The sequence below is a fragment of the Typopeltis vanoorti genome, chromosome 5, assembly GCF_054136105.1.
Source record: "Typopeltis vanoorti isolate ZY-2024b chromosome 5, IOZ_Tvanoo_1.0, whole genome shotgun sequence".
NCBI lineage: Eukaryota > Metazoa > Arthropoda > Arachnida > Uropygi > Thelyphonidae > Typopeltis > Typopeltis vanoorti.
This window is the reverse complement of record NC_143553.1, coordinates 36662519-36675616: the sequence shown is the minus strand read 5'-3', so window position 1 is coordinate 36675616 and position 13098 is coordinate 36662519. Positions and strand designations below refer to the sequence as shown.

The 13098-nt window shown below is 34.2% G+C and overlaps 1 protein-coding gene across 4 annotated transcripts in view; it reads left to right on the top strand.

Moving 5' to 3' along the window:
- LOC150106320 (protein hu-li tai shao-like) overlaps nucleotides 1-13098 on the top strand; it is a 469862-nt gene that overhangs the window by 143360 nt on the left and 313404 nt on the right. The gene's annotated exons all lie outside the window — the stretch shown is intronic.

Sequence of the window (13098 nt, the reverse complement as noted above, 5' to 3'; positions counted from 1 at the left end):
AGGAAAGGCTTTAATGTTCCAAGAATTATAGTTTCTCACAGTATATTGGCTTCAAACAGATTTTTATAGTGTTTTTGAAAGGATTGAAGGATATCTTGTGTAGTTAACATGTCTTCACCATCCACAAAGAGTTGGGTGATAGGCTTTCTTTGCTGAATTTGGTGAACATTCTGTTGAAGAATGCAGTAAAGTGCTATCTGTTTGCTGCTGTATTCTTATTTTAAAATTTCTTTCTTCTACTTGTTTCTGCCTTTCCACTTCTATTCTATGTTAATGTTTCTAGTGATGTGGCTGCATTCTATATACCATTGTGTTGGTTTGCTATGAACCAGCTTCTTTCTTTATGCAGGCCTTTCAACTTTTTTCTTTTGAGGAGTTCCTGTTCCTTTCCGTATTAAATCGTATTCTGTTTTACTGCTTGTTTGAATTTTGACCATGTATCCTATTTCCACATGACATTATTGCAGTTTAAACAATTATTATTGTTTAAATTACAAAGTCTTATATTTATATACTTCTCTGGTATTTTAAAGTCTCATTGCATTCCATTGTGCATTTTGATGTATACCGTCATATGCTTGTTTATCATCCACAAATACTAGATGTATTCTTTATCGAATTTAGAAGAGATATAAATTTAATTAAGACAGGAACTAATACCTCGATTCATGTGTATGTGTGTGTAAGCCTGGGGATTTAGGGTTGTGAATCCTCCATATGTCTGCTAGCTGATCATTGTCAAGTCATACTTTTAACTGTGCATGTTCTACTTTTCCACTTCTGGAGTGTCCTCTTTTGTCCACTGTGGGGTTTTCAGTACAATTCCAATCTCTAGCTGATACGATGTAGTGGCACAATATAAATATAACTGCAATTCCTAGAAGTTTTGTCTAACTGTTCCATTGGGCTTAAACATATATAAACTACATTGCACATTTATAATATTTGCAGTCTATTGCTAAAATTTTCCCTTCTGCATTCCTTTGACTCTTACATGATGATATGGGGGGGGGACAGAGAATAAGAAACCCTACTCCAGCCCTGTTAAATCTCCCAAAGCTTCAATAAGAAATAAGTGAGTATCTATGTATTATATTTTGTATATCTGTAGGAGTATAAGTTTTTTTTTTGTTTAACTGGCCTGTGGAATCCTTGTACATTTAATGAGGCAATGCAGAAGGGAGATATGATTAGTTGAAGTGCAGCTGGTATGTCTTTAACCTCTAGATTTTGAATGAACCTGATAAGGTCTTCAATCTGTGAAAGAGCAGTTGTGTTGCTTGCCATTATTTCCATTTCATAGTTACTGTTCTTGATTTGGAAGCTAGTTATTTTCTTTTCTTGTAGATGGTAATCATACTGAGAAAACTTTGCATCAGTGAATTTCATTATTTTTTATTTAATCATATCCCTCTTTCTCTTTTCCATCCATACATTTATTATTTCTTCTCCTTTTAGATGTTCTTTGTTTTTTAGTTTATTTTAATTTTTTTCTGTTTATCCTAATTTTTTTTTTTTGATTAATTCACCTTTTCTTTTTGATGATCTTGTCTGGATATTAAGTTTTTCTAGATATATTACTTGCTTTTCTGATTTCTCCTTGTATAATAGTTTCATTTGTTTGCATTTAGTCTTGTATGTTTTCACTTGTTTATACTAGATTCATTATTATTGATTTTAAGTAATGTTGCACCGAAAGTCACTTCTGTTGCTCTGTAATTTTTGGGCTAATTTCTGACTGATATTGTTGTTTTGGCCTTTTTTGTACTATTTTACCAAGTATAGGTTGTTTGAAAACACCCACTTTACTAGACTGAATTGGAAGCTGTAGGAACTCTTCATTATTCCTCTCTGAAGTATATGCTGCTTTTATAGCCTCTACTGATGCTCCCACTCTTTTCGTGAGAAGTCTTAAAAGGACAGGTAGTAATGTGATGTTCAGCACTTTCACAGTTCTGAAAAGGTTTTTGAGACATTTATTAGTGATATGGCTGATAAAGTTAAAGCATTCAGTTGATAAAAAACGTTTAATTTTCTTGACCATAAAAGCTCTGGAATGACTTCTAATGGGGACTATATTGATCAAGTACATATAATAAACAACTATGTTATACCAACTACTTTCACCAACTAAGGCTGTTGGCATCTTCAGGGTACATAACTGATGTAAGGCACTAAAAAGTAAAAAAACTGTTACAAACTATAATCAACCGATTCCAATTATATTAGACAAAGAACAGAGCGCGTACAATACATGCATAGAGCATGCATGGTCCCCCTTGTTGTTATTCAGGAACATTCTATAGTTGGCACTGTAATTCAGTTGTGGTGAGTTAAGAGATCTAATAAGGGTCTTCCAGATCGTGGGCAAGATCCTTGGTCCCTGTTAAGGTTTTGTATACAGCAGGCAACTGCTATGGCTTCTTTAAAAATTCGGGCACGGAAGTCCTCCTCTATGTAAGGAATTGTGCTTCTATCCCACTCTATGATATGGTTCATTCTTGAGAAATGAAAAGCTAACTCCGATTTTTCTTCTCTGTTATTATTGACATCACCAATGTGTTCTTTTTGCCTAATTTCAAGGCTCCTTGAAGTCTGGCTGATGTAATTCAAGCTGCACGAGCAGGGTATGTTGTACATTCCAGCATATTTGAAGAAAGGATGGCTATCTTTTGGAGATCTTAAGAATTGCCTAATCGTTTCTGCAGGTTTAAAAGCCACTCTTATTTTATGTAGTCTAAGGAGTCTTGCAATCTTATTTGAAACTGTCCCTAAGTACGGAATGACGATGGTAAAAATATAACGTATGTCATCTCGTTGTCTTTGTGGGGGGGTCAGAGAAAAGTATCTTGTGATGAGTCTTCGAGGAAATCCATTCGTGGTAAGGTTGTTAGATATCAGGGATAGTTCTTCCTGGAGGTCTTGTTGATCTGTTGTAAGGAGAGGCACGTTTCTTCAGCATGTGGTGGGAGGAAGTGAAATGTAGTAATGTCCTGTATTGTAGGTTTGCAGTAAACTGAGAGGTTGATAATACCACCATTCGTTAGCTTCTTAATTAAAGTATCCAGAGATGGTAATTGGTTATCTTTATCAAGTTCTAGAGTGAATTTGATTGTGTGGTGTAAAGAGTTGATCTTGTTTAGACAGTCTAACAGGTCCTTTTTTTTTGTGGTTCCAAACAATAAAGATATTGTACAAGTATCTCCACCATACTGTGGGTCTAGGGATCTACTAGAGATAAGATTTTACTTTCAAAATCTTCCATAAAGAGATCAGCACAAGATGGAGAGAGAGGGGCTACCCATTGCAAGGCCAGTCAATTGCTGATATATGGTTTTATTCCACATGAAAAAGTTTGATTTTAAACAATGACGGAACAGAGAAGTAATATCTTGTGGGAGCAAACTTCCCAAAATGTTGATGACTTCCTCCACAGGGATGTTAGTGAATAGAGATGTAACATCCAGGCTGGCAAGTAGATCCGTATTGGAGATTGTATATAAGTATCCGAATTATGGATGTGTGGTTTGAGGAGGCCTGCCAGGTGTTTAGATAACAGATAAGTGGTCGAATTGATTCCATCTACAATCGGGCGTGGTGGTATTCCATTTTTGTGTACTTTAGGAGCACCATATAGTCTTGGTAGTGGATGCATAGATTTCAATCTTCATTTTAAGTCTATAGGCCAGTTCACCATGTGACATATTAAATCGTTGGTGTCATTGTGATTCTTTAGTGGTGGATCTGTGACTAGGACACGGTAGGTTGATGTATCCGATAGTAAGCTGTTAATCTTGTCTTCATAACCACTGGTGTTTAAAATCACTGTGGAATTTCTCTTATCTGCCTTTAATATGATAATGTCTTTCTTTTTCTACAAACTGTACAATGTTTTTTTTCCAGAGGAGTGATGTTTTTGTTACGAGTTCTGAAAGATGAGAGGATGATACTACTTTTTAATCTAATAGCTATGGGTTCCGGTAACGACGAGACTGCCTTTTCTATATTATGATTTATGTTATCAGATTTATGACGATATCTCTAGTACTTTAGACCAAGATATGTAGTCAATTTTGGACAGAATGGTCACTATTAGTTATGATAAAGCCTATACAACAAGCAAACGAAAAAATAAAAAAATTCAACGATCTTTATACAAAGCGTTTTAAGTCAAAACCATCTCTACCAGATAAAGTTTTTTTTAATTTATCGGATCACGTATTAACAAAACCAGAGATCAGTATACTTAAAAAAGGTTTCAATTTTGCAATAACACCTGATCATGTCCCTAAAGTGGATATCATTTGTAATATAGAAAAGGCAGTATACAAATGCATATACAAATATCCATGCCCAAGGAGAGATTCAAACCCAGAGCATTTTCACTGGAAGTATGTTCATCATTCAGTCTGTCATGACTGTTCTGTTTAAACATCCAGAAAATCTTATTTACCTTATGAGCTTGCTCATTTACTTCATTTTCTGTTATTCCTTCTGAGTTATTTGAATTTCTAAGTATTTAAAATTCATCATTTGTTTGATTATTTTTCTGTTTATTTCTGGCACGTTTTTATTAATATTTCAGTATTATATTTTTTGCAAATCTGTTGGAAATGAAGTACTTCTTTGTCTTCTTCTTCCTAACATGGAATATAGGCCATGTGGTCTGTTCCGGTCTCATGCCATCTCTTTCTTGGTCTTCCAATTCTTCTTTTTCCACTTATTTTGTATCTGTATAATATTTTTGGTAGACTGCTGTTGTCCATTCGATTTAAATGTTCTAGCCATTTTTGTTTATACTGTCTTATGTAGTAATTAATTGGTTTGATTTTTAGGGATTGTAAGATTTCTTCATTTGTTTTGTGGTCCCACTTGGTATATCCAGCTGTTTTTCTCAGGAACTTCATTTCTGCTGTTTGAATTCGTTTTTCATCTTTCCTTTTCATGGTCCATGTTTCGCTTCCGTATAGTAGAGTTGGTTTTGACAAGACATTATATAGTCTGATTCTAATGTGTTTTTGTACCAGGGATGGCTTAAATATACTATTTATTATGCCATTTACTTTGACAAAGTTGGATATTTTAGTGTCTGTCTTTTTCTTCTTCATATGATAGATCACATCCCAAGTATATGAAAGTGTTTACTTGTTCTAGTATTTTATTATCTATCACTATTTTACTTCTTATTGGGTTTTCTCCTTTGAATGCCATTATTTTTGTTTTTTCTTTGGATATTGTCATATTATATTGCTTTGAGATATCATTTAATGATTTTAATGATCTTTGTAAGTCATCTTCTGATGTAGCTAATACTATTTGATCATCTGCAAATAGTAGTGTATCTATCTTCATTTGCGGGGTCATTTGTATACCAAATGGGTTATGCTGTTTCCAGATTGTTAATATTTCATTTATATATATATTGAAAAGCAGAGGTGAGAGGGTACATCCTTGTCGTACTCCTCTTGATATATCTTTCCATTCTGAGGTGTGTTCTAATTTAACTGCTATTTTATTTCCTGTATATATTTCTTGAATAGATTGTAAAAGTTGGTTTGGTATGTTTAAATTGGTTAATATTTTAAATAATTTTTGTCGACTAATTTTGTCAGAAGCTTTTTCATAATCAATAAACGTCACATGTGTTTCTTTTTGAAATTCTCTTCTCTTTTCTATTAATAATTTATGCAGGATCGGCCTTTTCGGAAGCCATTTTGTTCTAGTAATTTGTTTTCTACAATGCTGCTTAGTTTCTCTTTTAATATTCCTGCATATATTTTATATCCTGTATTCAGCAGGCTAATTCCCCTATAATTATTGCAATTGTCTTTATTTCCTTTTTTATAGATTGGAATGACCAGTGATTTTTTCCAAGAGTTAGGGGTTTTTCCGGACATCCAAACCATATTAAAAAATTCATCATCATCATCATCATCATCAAATTCCTGCCATGTACCCTCAAGGGGTGTACAGGATATGACAGTACTACATGAAAAAATTACATCATTACTAACTTCCTATCTACAATTTTCCTCCAAATCAGTCTGTTACTTGTCAAGACTCCAACATTATCAGATCTTATATTTCTATCGTCTAAGGCACTTTGTACCGTATCAATCCACCTATATCTTGGTCTTCCTCTGGGTCGTTTTCCTGCCAACCTGGCAGAGAACACTTGTTTTGCTAATCTTTCCTCTCCCATTCTATTTAAGTGACCATACCATCTGAGATTAGCTCTGCTAACGCATTCCTGGATGCTGACAATGTCAAGTTCTTTCCTAATATCCTCATTTTTAATATGATATTGCCATTGATGCCATCTGTTCACGCCTCTAATCTTTCTCAGGACTCTCATATCTGCGGTCTCTAGTCTTTGGTCAAGTGTTTTACTTCTGACCCAGCTCTCAGATCCATAAGTTAAAATTGGTTTGAACACAGTCTTGTATACAGCTAATTTAGTGTTCCGACTAATTTCTTTCTTATTCCATATGAATTTATTCAATTGACTTCCCACGATACCAGCTTTGCTGATTCTGTTGTCTATTTCTATATTTAGTTTACCATCTTCAGTAAAAATTGTGCCTAAGTAGCTGAAATCTTTTACTTGTTCCACAGGTTCTCCATCCACAACACAGTTGACATTTTCAATGATTCTGCCTATTTTCATTGTCTTTGTCTTTTTATTGCTAACCTTCATACCATATCTATTACAACAGCTATTCAATTTAGTCAGAGAATCTTGCAGACTTGTAGCGGATTTATTTAGAAGTATAACATCATCCGCATAAAGCAAAGAGCTGACATTAACATCTCCAATTTTGATATCAGGTTTAATACCACATTCCTTCATAATGTGATCCATATAGATAATGAATAACAGAGGGGATAGTGTACATCCTTGTCTCACACCAGATTTAACATTAAACCATCTTCCTGAACTTCCTTCAATTCTAACTGCTGACTCACAACTCAAATAAAGACTAAGTATTGCTTGATATAATGCCCCATTGACACCATATAACTGCAGCGTATTGAATAGCTTCTCTCTTGGCACCTTGTCATATGCCTTTTCCAAATCGACAAAACTTAAATACAGATCTTTGTTATATTCCCATGCTTTCTCGACTATTTGTCGTAAAGTGAAGATCTGATCCTGACAGCCTCTATTTGGCCTGAATCCAGCTTGTTCTTCACCAAGCTTTTCTTCCACAATTCTTCTCAACCGTTTCTCAAGTATACTTGCATAGATCTTGCCAGGAACACTCAGTAGGGAAATACCTCTGTAATTCTCACATTCAGTTTTATTTCCCTTTTTTATATATGGGTACTATGAGAGCTCTACTCCAATCATCGGGAATTCGTCCCTCTGCCCAGGCTTTCTGAACTATGCAGTGCAGCCACTGTAAGACTCTTATACCACCATACTTCAGCATTTCTGGTCGAATATCATCTACTCCTGCTGCCTTTCCACATTTCAAGCCTTTGATGGCTTTTTCTACTTCAGGTATGGATATGTATTCCTGACTGCATGCCTGGTCAGTGTTTTTTATCACTGTGCTGTCATCACTGCTTGTTTCATTTAGCAGTTTTTCAAAGTAATTACTCCATACTTCAAGGATATCTTTTTCTCCTGTTTTCATTTCACCTTTATCATCTCTAATTCCTTTTACAGCACTCTTTCCTCCATTCCTAAGCTTCTTCAACAACCTCCAGAATATTTTGCCACCTTCTTGATATTTATTTTCTATATTCTTGCCAAAGTCCTCCCATGACTTTTGTTTAGCTAGTTTTACACACTGTTTAGCTTTCTTACATTTGTCTCTGTATTCTGTAAGAGTAAAAGCTGACTTATTTGCCAGGAACTTTTGATATGCTTTCTTCTTTTCCTTCACTGCCTCTGTAACTTCCTGTGTCCACCAGGGAGTTCTGATTTTTTTATCCTTGCAGACAACCTCACCACATGCCTCTCTGGCAGAATCAATCAATGTTTCCTTCAGAGTTTGCCACTGAATCTCCAAGGTTTGATTCCTGTTCTCAAACTCTTTCATTTTCTTTTCAATAATATTTCTGTATTTTAGTCTACAGTTCACATCTGAGAGCTGCTCAACTTTTATTCGCATTAAAACTTTCTTACATGTTATTCTTTTCAATATGAAATTTAATTTTATCCTGCTCAAGACTAAATAGTGATCACTTCCAGTTTCAAATCCTCTGTACACTCTGGTGTCCTGCACCAGGGAGAAAACATCACTATCAACAATAACATAGTCAATGAGACTTTTCTTATTCCTAGCCTCTTCTCTCCATGTGAATTTGTGCACATTTTTATGTTGGAACATGGTGTTAGTAATAACCAGTCCATGTCCTGAGCAGAAATCCAACAGATATTTGCCATTATTATTAGCTTTGCTCTTTTCTCCAAATTTTCCCAAAATATTTTTGTATGTCTCACAATCATTTCCTACTCTACTATTTAGATCCCCAACAAGGACCAACTTTTCCTTTTTCATTGTGTCAGTTGCTTTTTCTAAAGCCTCAAAAAATTCCTCCACTTCTACCTTAGTAGAACCTTCTGTGGGACCATAGGCACAAATAAGTCTCATTGTCCAGTTCCCCATTCTCATATTTGCCCACATTACTCTACTTGAGACTGACTGCCATTCAAGAAGATTAGCCTCGTATTTTGTGTTGAATACTATGGCTACTCCTTCTTTTCCTTGATTGTCATTGCCTGAATATAACATTTTGTATTTATTGCTCAGAAAGATGTCACCAGTTTTGGTCTTTTTTGTTTCAGTCACCCCTATTATGTCGATCTGGTACTTATCTAATTTATCAGCTAGCTCCATTTCTTTGCCATTCAGGCTGCTTACGTTGATAGTACCGATCTTTAACTCTGGTGATGTTGAGTTGGGGTTTGTTTTCAGATTTGTTCCAGTAGCTGACTTTTCGCTGTTCGCCCTGGTGAAAACAACGGGGGCCTTGTTTAACCGGGCCATGCCCCAGCCGGCATGAAATTTTGTCATGTTGTACCATCATTTTTTATTTTGGTTTAACCAATAAGAATACAATTTGGTCGGCTAAATCCCAAATTGCCAGCCCATCCTCGTTCGTTCAGTATCAAAGTAGATACCCAACACGGTGCACCACGAGAAGGTGAGGATTGGACATTAGGTCAGAAGCCCTGGTCGGTTCTCCGCATTCCTTTAAAGGCTATGTGGAGGTCTCCTCTCAGTTATACAGCTTTGACCCTTAAGCATCCCTATTAAAAAAAAAAAAAAAAATATTAAAAAATTTCAAAAGTCTATCATTAAATTTTTCACCTGCATTTTTGTATAGTTTTATATTTATATTGTCTTTTCCTGGCATTTTCCTATTTTTCATCTTCTTTATTATATTTTTCAGTTCTAGCATTGTGATATTTTCAATAGGTCATTCTTTGTCTTATAAAATTTTAATTCATTGTTCTCATCTGTCCAGAGATTTTGGAAATAGGTCACCCATTTTTCTAAATCTATTGTTTGTATTTTTATCTTTTCTTTTATTTCTTTATTCATGTATTTTATTACTTCATAGGTTTTGGGTTGTGGCTTAAATAAATCCTTTTCTAGTTCTGTTACGAAATTGTTCCATCTTTCTCTATGTTTTTTCCTTACTTCTCGTTTTGCAATTGCACTATTTCTTTTATACTCTTTCTGCTGCTATTGTTTTGGAATTTAGCCATTTCTGGTAACTGTCCTTTTTGGTTTTTATTATATTTTCTATTTCTTTGTTCCAGTCTCGTAGTCCTCTTTTTCTAATTCATTTGTGCTTTATTCCTAAGGTTTCTGTTGCTGCTTTTGTGAGAATTTGTTTCAAATTTTCCCATTCATCTTCTATGTCACTTGATTCATGTGTGGTTTCTGTTTTTAAGTTTGTGCATTTTTGATATTGTAATCTAACTTGAGGATCCTGTAATGAAGAAATTTTGTAGCTTGGCTGGTAAGAATTTTCAATTCTATGTGTTTTTAGCCACTTTGGTTTAAAACGAATTTTTGCTGATACCATATAATGATCAGAGTTTAATTCAAAGCCTCGATATGCTCTTACGTCTAAAATTAACTCTGCTAATTTAAAATTTGTGATAATGTAGTCAATTACTGATTTGTATCCTCTGGCTGACCAAGTATATTTATGTATTTCCTTGTGTTTAAACATTGAATTCATTATTCTCATATTATTATAAATGACAAAATCACGCAATCTGCGACCATTTTGATTACATGTATCTTTGCCAAATTTACCTATGTTTGTTTTGTATTTTTTGTTTCCTATTCTGGCATTTAAATCTCCTGCTAGCAGTAAATAGTCAGTTTTGTTTGTTTTATCTATGGCATTCTGTAATTCTTTATAAAATATATTACTGTTTTCTTCTTTTCCCTCTTCTGGTGGCCTCTTTTTGTCTTATTATTGTTATGTGGCCTCTTAATGTCTTGAGTCTAATTTCTATTAGTCTTTCATTCAAATAGTTGTAATATACAATATTGTTCTTTAGAGATTTATGTACCATAATCATTATACCTGCTTTTGCTCTTTCTTCTTTTTTTAACCCCACTGTAGATTTGTATATAGTTGTTTGTTTCTTTTATACCTTTTTGCTTTTTCTTTGTTTCTGTTACTCTACATATCTTTATGTTAGCTTGGTTTAGTTGTTTATCAAGTTCTTCTTCTTTGTGTGCAATGCTTCTCACATTCCATGTTGCAGTCTTCATTATGTGTTCCTTTTTCCAATTTCGTTTACCGTTTCCTAGGTTGTGGTCTTTTCCCTGACAGTCCGTCTGGCTTTTCTTTGCATGAAACTTGAAAGTATTTTGAATTTCCCCAGGGCAGGTTACTAACCTGTCGCTGGGTAAGTCCAGTGGTAGGGCTGCCTACCTAATGCCTCTGGACAGGCAGATCTAACAGCATTTACTCTGTTAGGGTGTTAAGGTTATACCGCCCATATTCGGTCGCCAGTGCCTCATTTGTACTTTTAGAACAGGATGGACCACGGGAAGGTGAGGTTGACATTTGAGTGGGAGAGGCTATGTATTGTGCTTCACCACCCCTTCCACCCCTACTTCTTTACTTTCTTTACTTCTTTGTAAATTATCTAATTTGTTTGTTATAATTAATTAGCATCTGCATAGCATATTAATTTACTATTCATGTTATTAATTTTTTTCCCACTTATCTGTTTTGTTATTTCATCCATTAAAATATTGAATAGTGGAAGGCTTAATGACTTTATTTAATTCCTTTCTTCCTTTCAGTTTCATTAGGGCAGTACATTATTAACACATTTATTATCTGTATAAATCTCTGATAAGAGCTGTACTATTATTTTAAAAAATCATGTAATTTTATATTATCGAATGTTTTTTTTAGATCTATAAACCTAATAAAAATCAGTGTTGTGATTTATTGATTTTTTTAAATTAGTTATTTTACTGCAAATGTTGTGTTCATGCAGGATCTTCTAGATCTAAAACCTTGTTGTTTATCATTTAGAAATAACAACTATTAGAGATTTGTTTATAATTTCTTATGTAAATTTGGTATTTAAAACTGGTCTTCTGCTTTTATGTATACTTGTCTTGGGAGAGTGTTTAATCTTTATATATATATATATATATATATATATATATATATATATGTAGAAAGTATTTTACCTTGGGTATAATAAATGTTAAAGATACCAAGCTATTTTAAACCTGGTTTTACTCCATTTCCCAAGTAAGCAAACAGACAAACAAGTCAAGTTTGCACCTGCAAGTGTTGCAAGTCTAGCTGACCCTGCACGTAGTGCAAGACCAAGGTGACTCATGGTAAAAGTAGAATAAGCTCTGATCACTAATCTTAATATTTACCCTTAATGCAAAGCACATCTCCTGGAGGAGATGTATGATGCTTTGTATTAAAGGTAAGGGGCCACTGCCCAGACCAGTTTCGACCTTTATTGAGGTCACCTTATGTTAACTTGTTCTGGTAAAATATGTTATAAGCTCTGTATTACTAAAATCTTGGTATTTCTAGCCTGGCTCCCACTAATGAGACCTCAATAAAGGACGAAACCGGTCTGGGTAGTGGCCCCTTGCCTTTAATACAAAGCATCATACATCTCCTCCAGGAGATGTGCTTTGCATTAGGGGTAAATATTAAGATTAGTGATCAGAGCTTATTCTACTTTTACCATGAGTTGCCTTGGTCTTGCACTACCTGTAGGATCAGTTAGACTTGCATCACTTGCAGGCGCTAACCTCTGTTTGCTTACTTGGGAAATGGAGTAAAACCAGGTTTAAAATTGCTTGGTATCTTTAACATACCTATATATATAGGTAAATAAAATATTTCTCTTCCTCTATATTTTAACAACTGTATTTTGTCTGTTCGAGCTGTTTTTATATTTCTAATTTTTCTTTAAATGTTTTCTCTTTCAATATAGTTATTCCGGTTTTGGGACCACATGTTTTATTAAAGAAAACTGTTTTTAAAACTAAACAAGTACTAAAAACAATACCCAGCAAGTTTCGTTAGTCATCAGACTAACATCATCTCTCTGTCCGAGGTCTGAAATTGGTAAATTTTTAATAAAAATGATGACCAAACTTGATTTAAAATCAAACCTTGGTTTTTGTTGCATTGTGTAGGAATTTTAATCATATTTGCTGCCTCTTTGAATTTTCTTGTGAAACAATTTTTATCTATATAGGCTGAGAACTAAAGAAACTTGTCGGGTGTTATTTTTAGTACTTGTTTTAAAAACAGTTTTCTTTAAGTGGTCACAAAACCACAGAAACCGCTGCAGGAATTTTTTCTCTTTGTTGTGGTGTTATTTCTAAGTCATCTTTCAAGTTTTCAGGTAGTTTTTTCTTACTTTTTTTTTTTTTACAATTTAGTAAAGTGTTCTTCCAAGCATTTTTGTTCAGTTAATGCAATGGAATATTTATATGTTCACATAATTCAGTGGTTTGTTTTTTCTCCATATTTGCTTCTATGTGCCATATAGTTCATGTTAGAATTGTTTTGAATAGTTATCCCAAAATAGTTTTTACAAGACTGATGACACTGCGTGTTGTC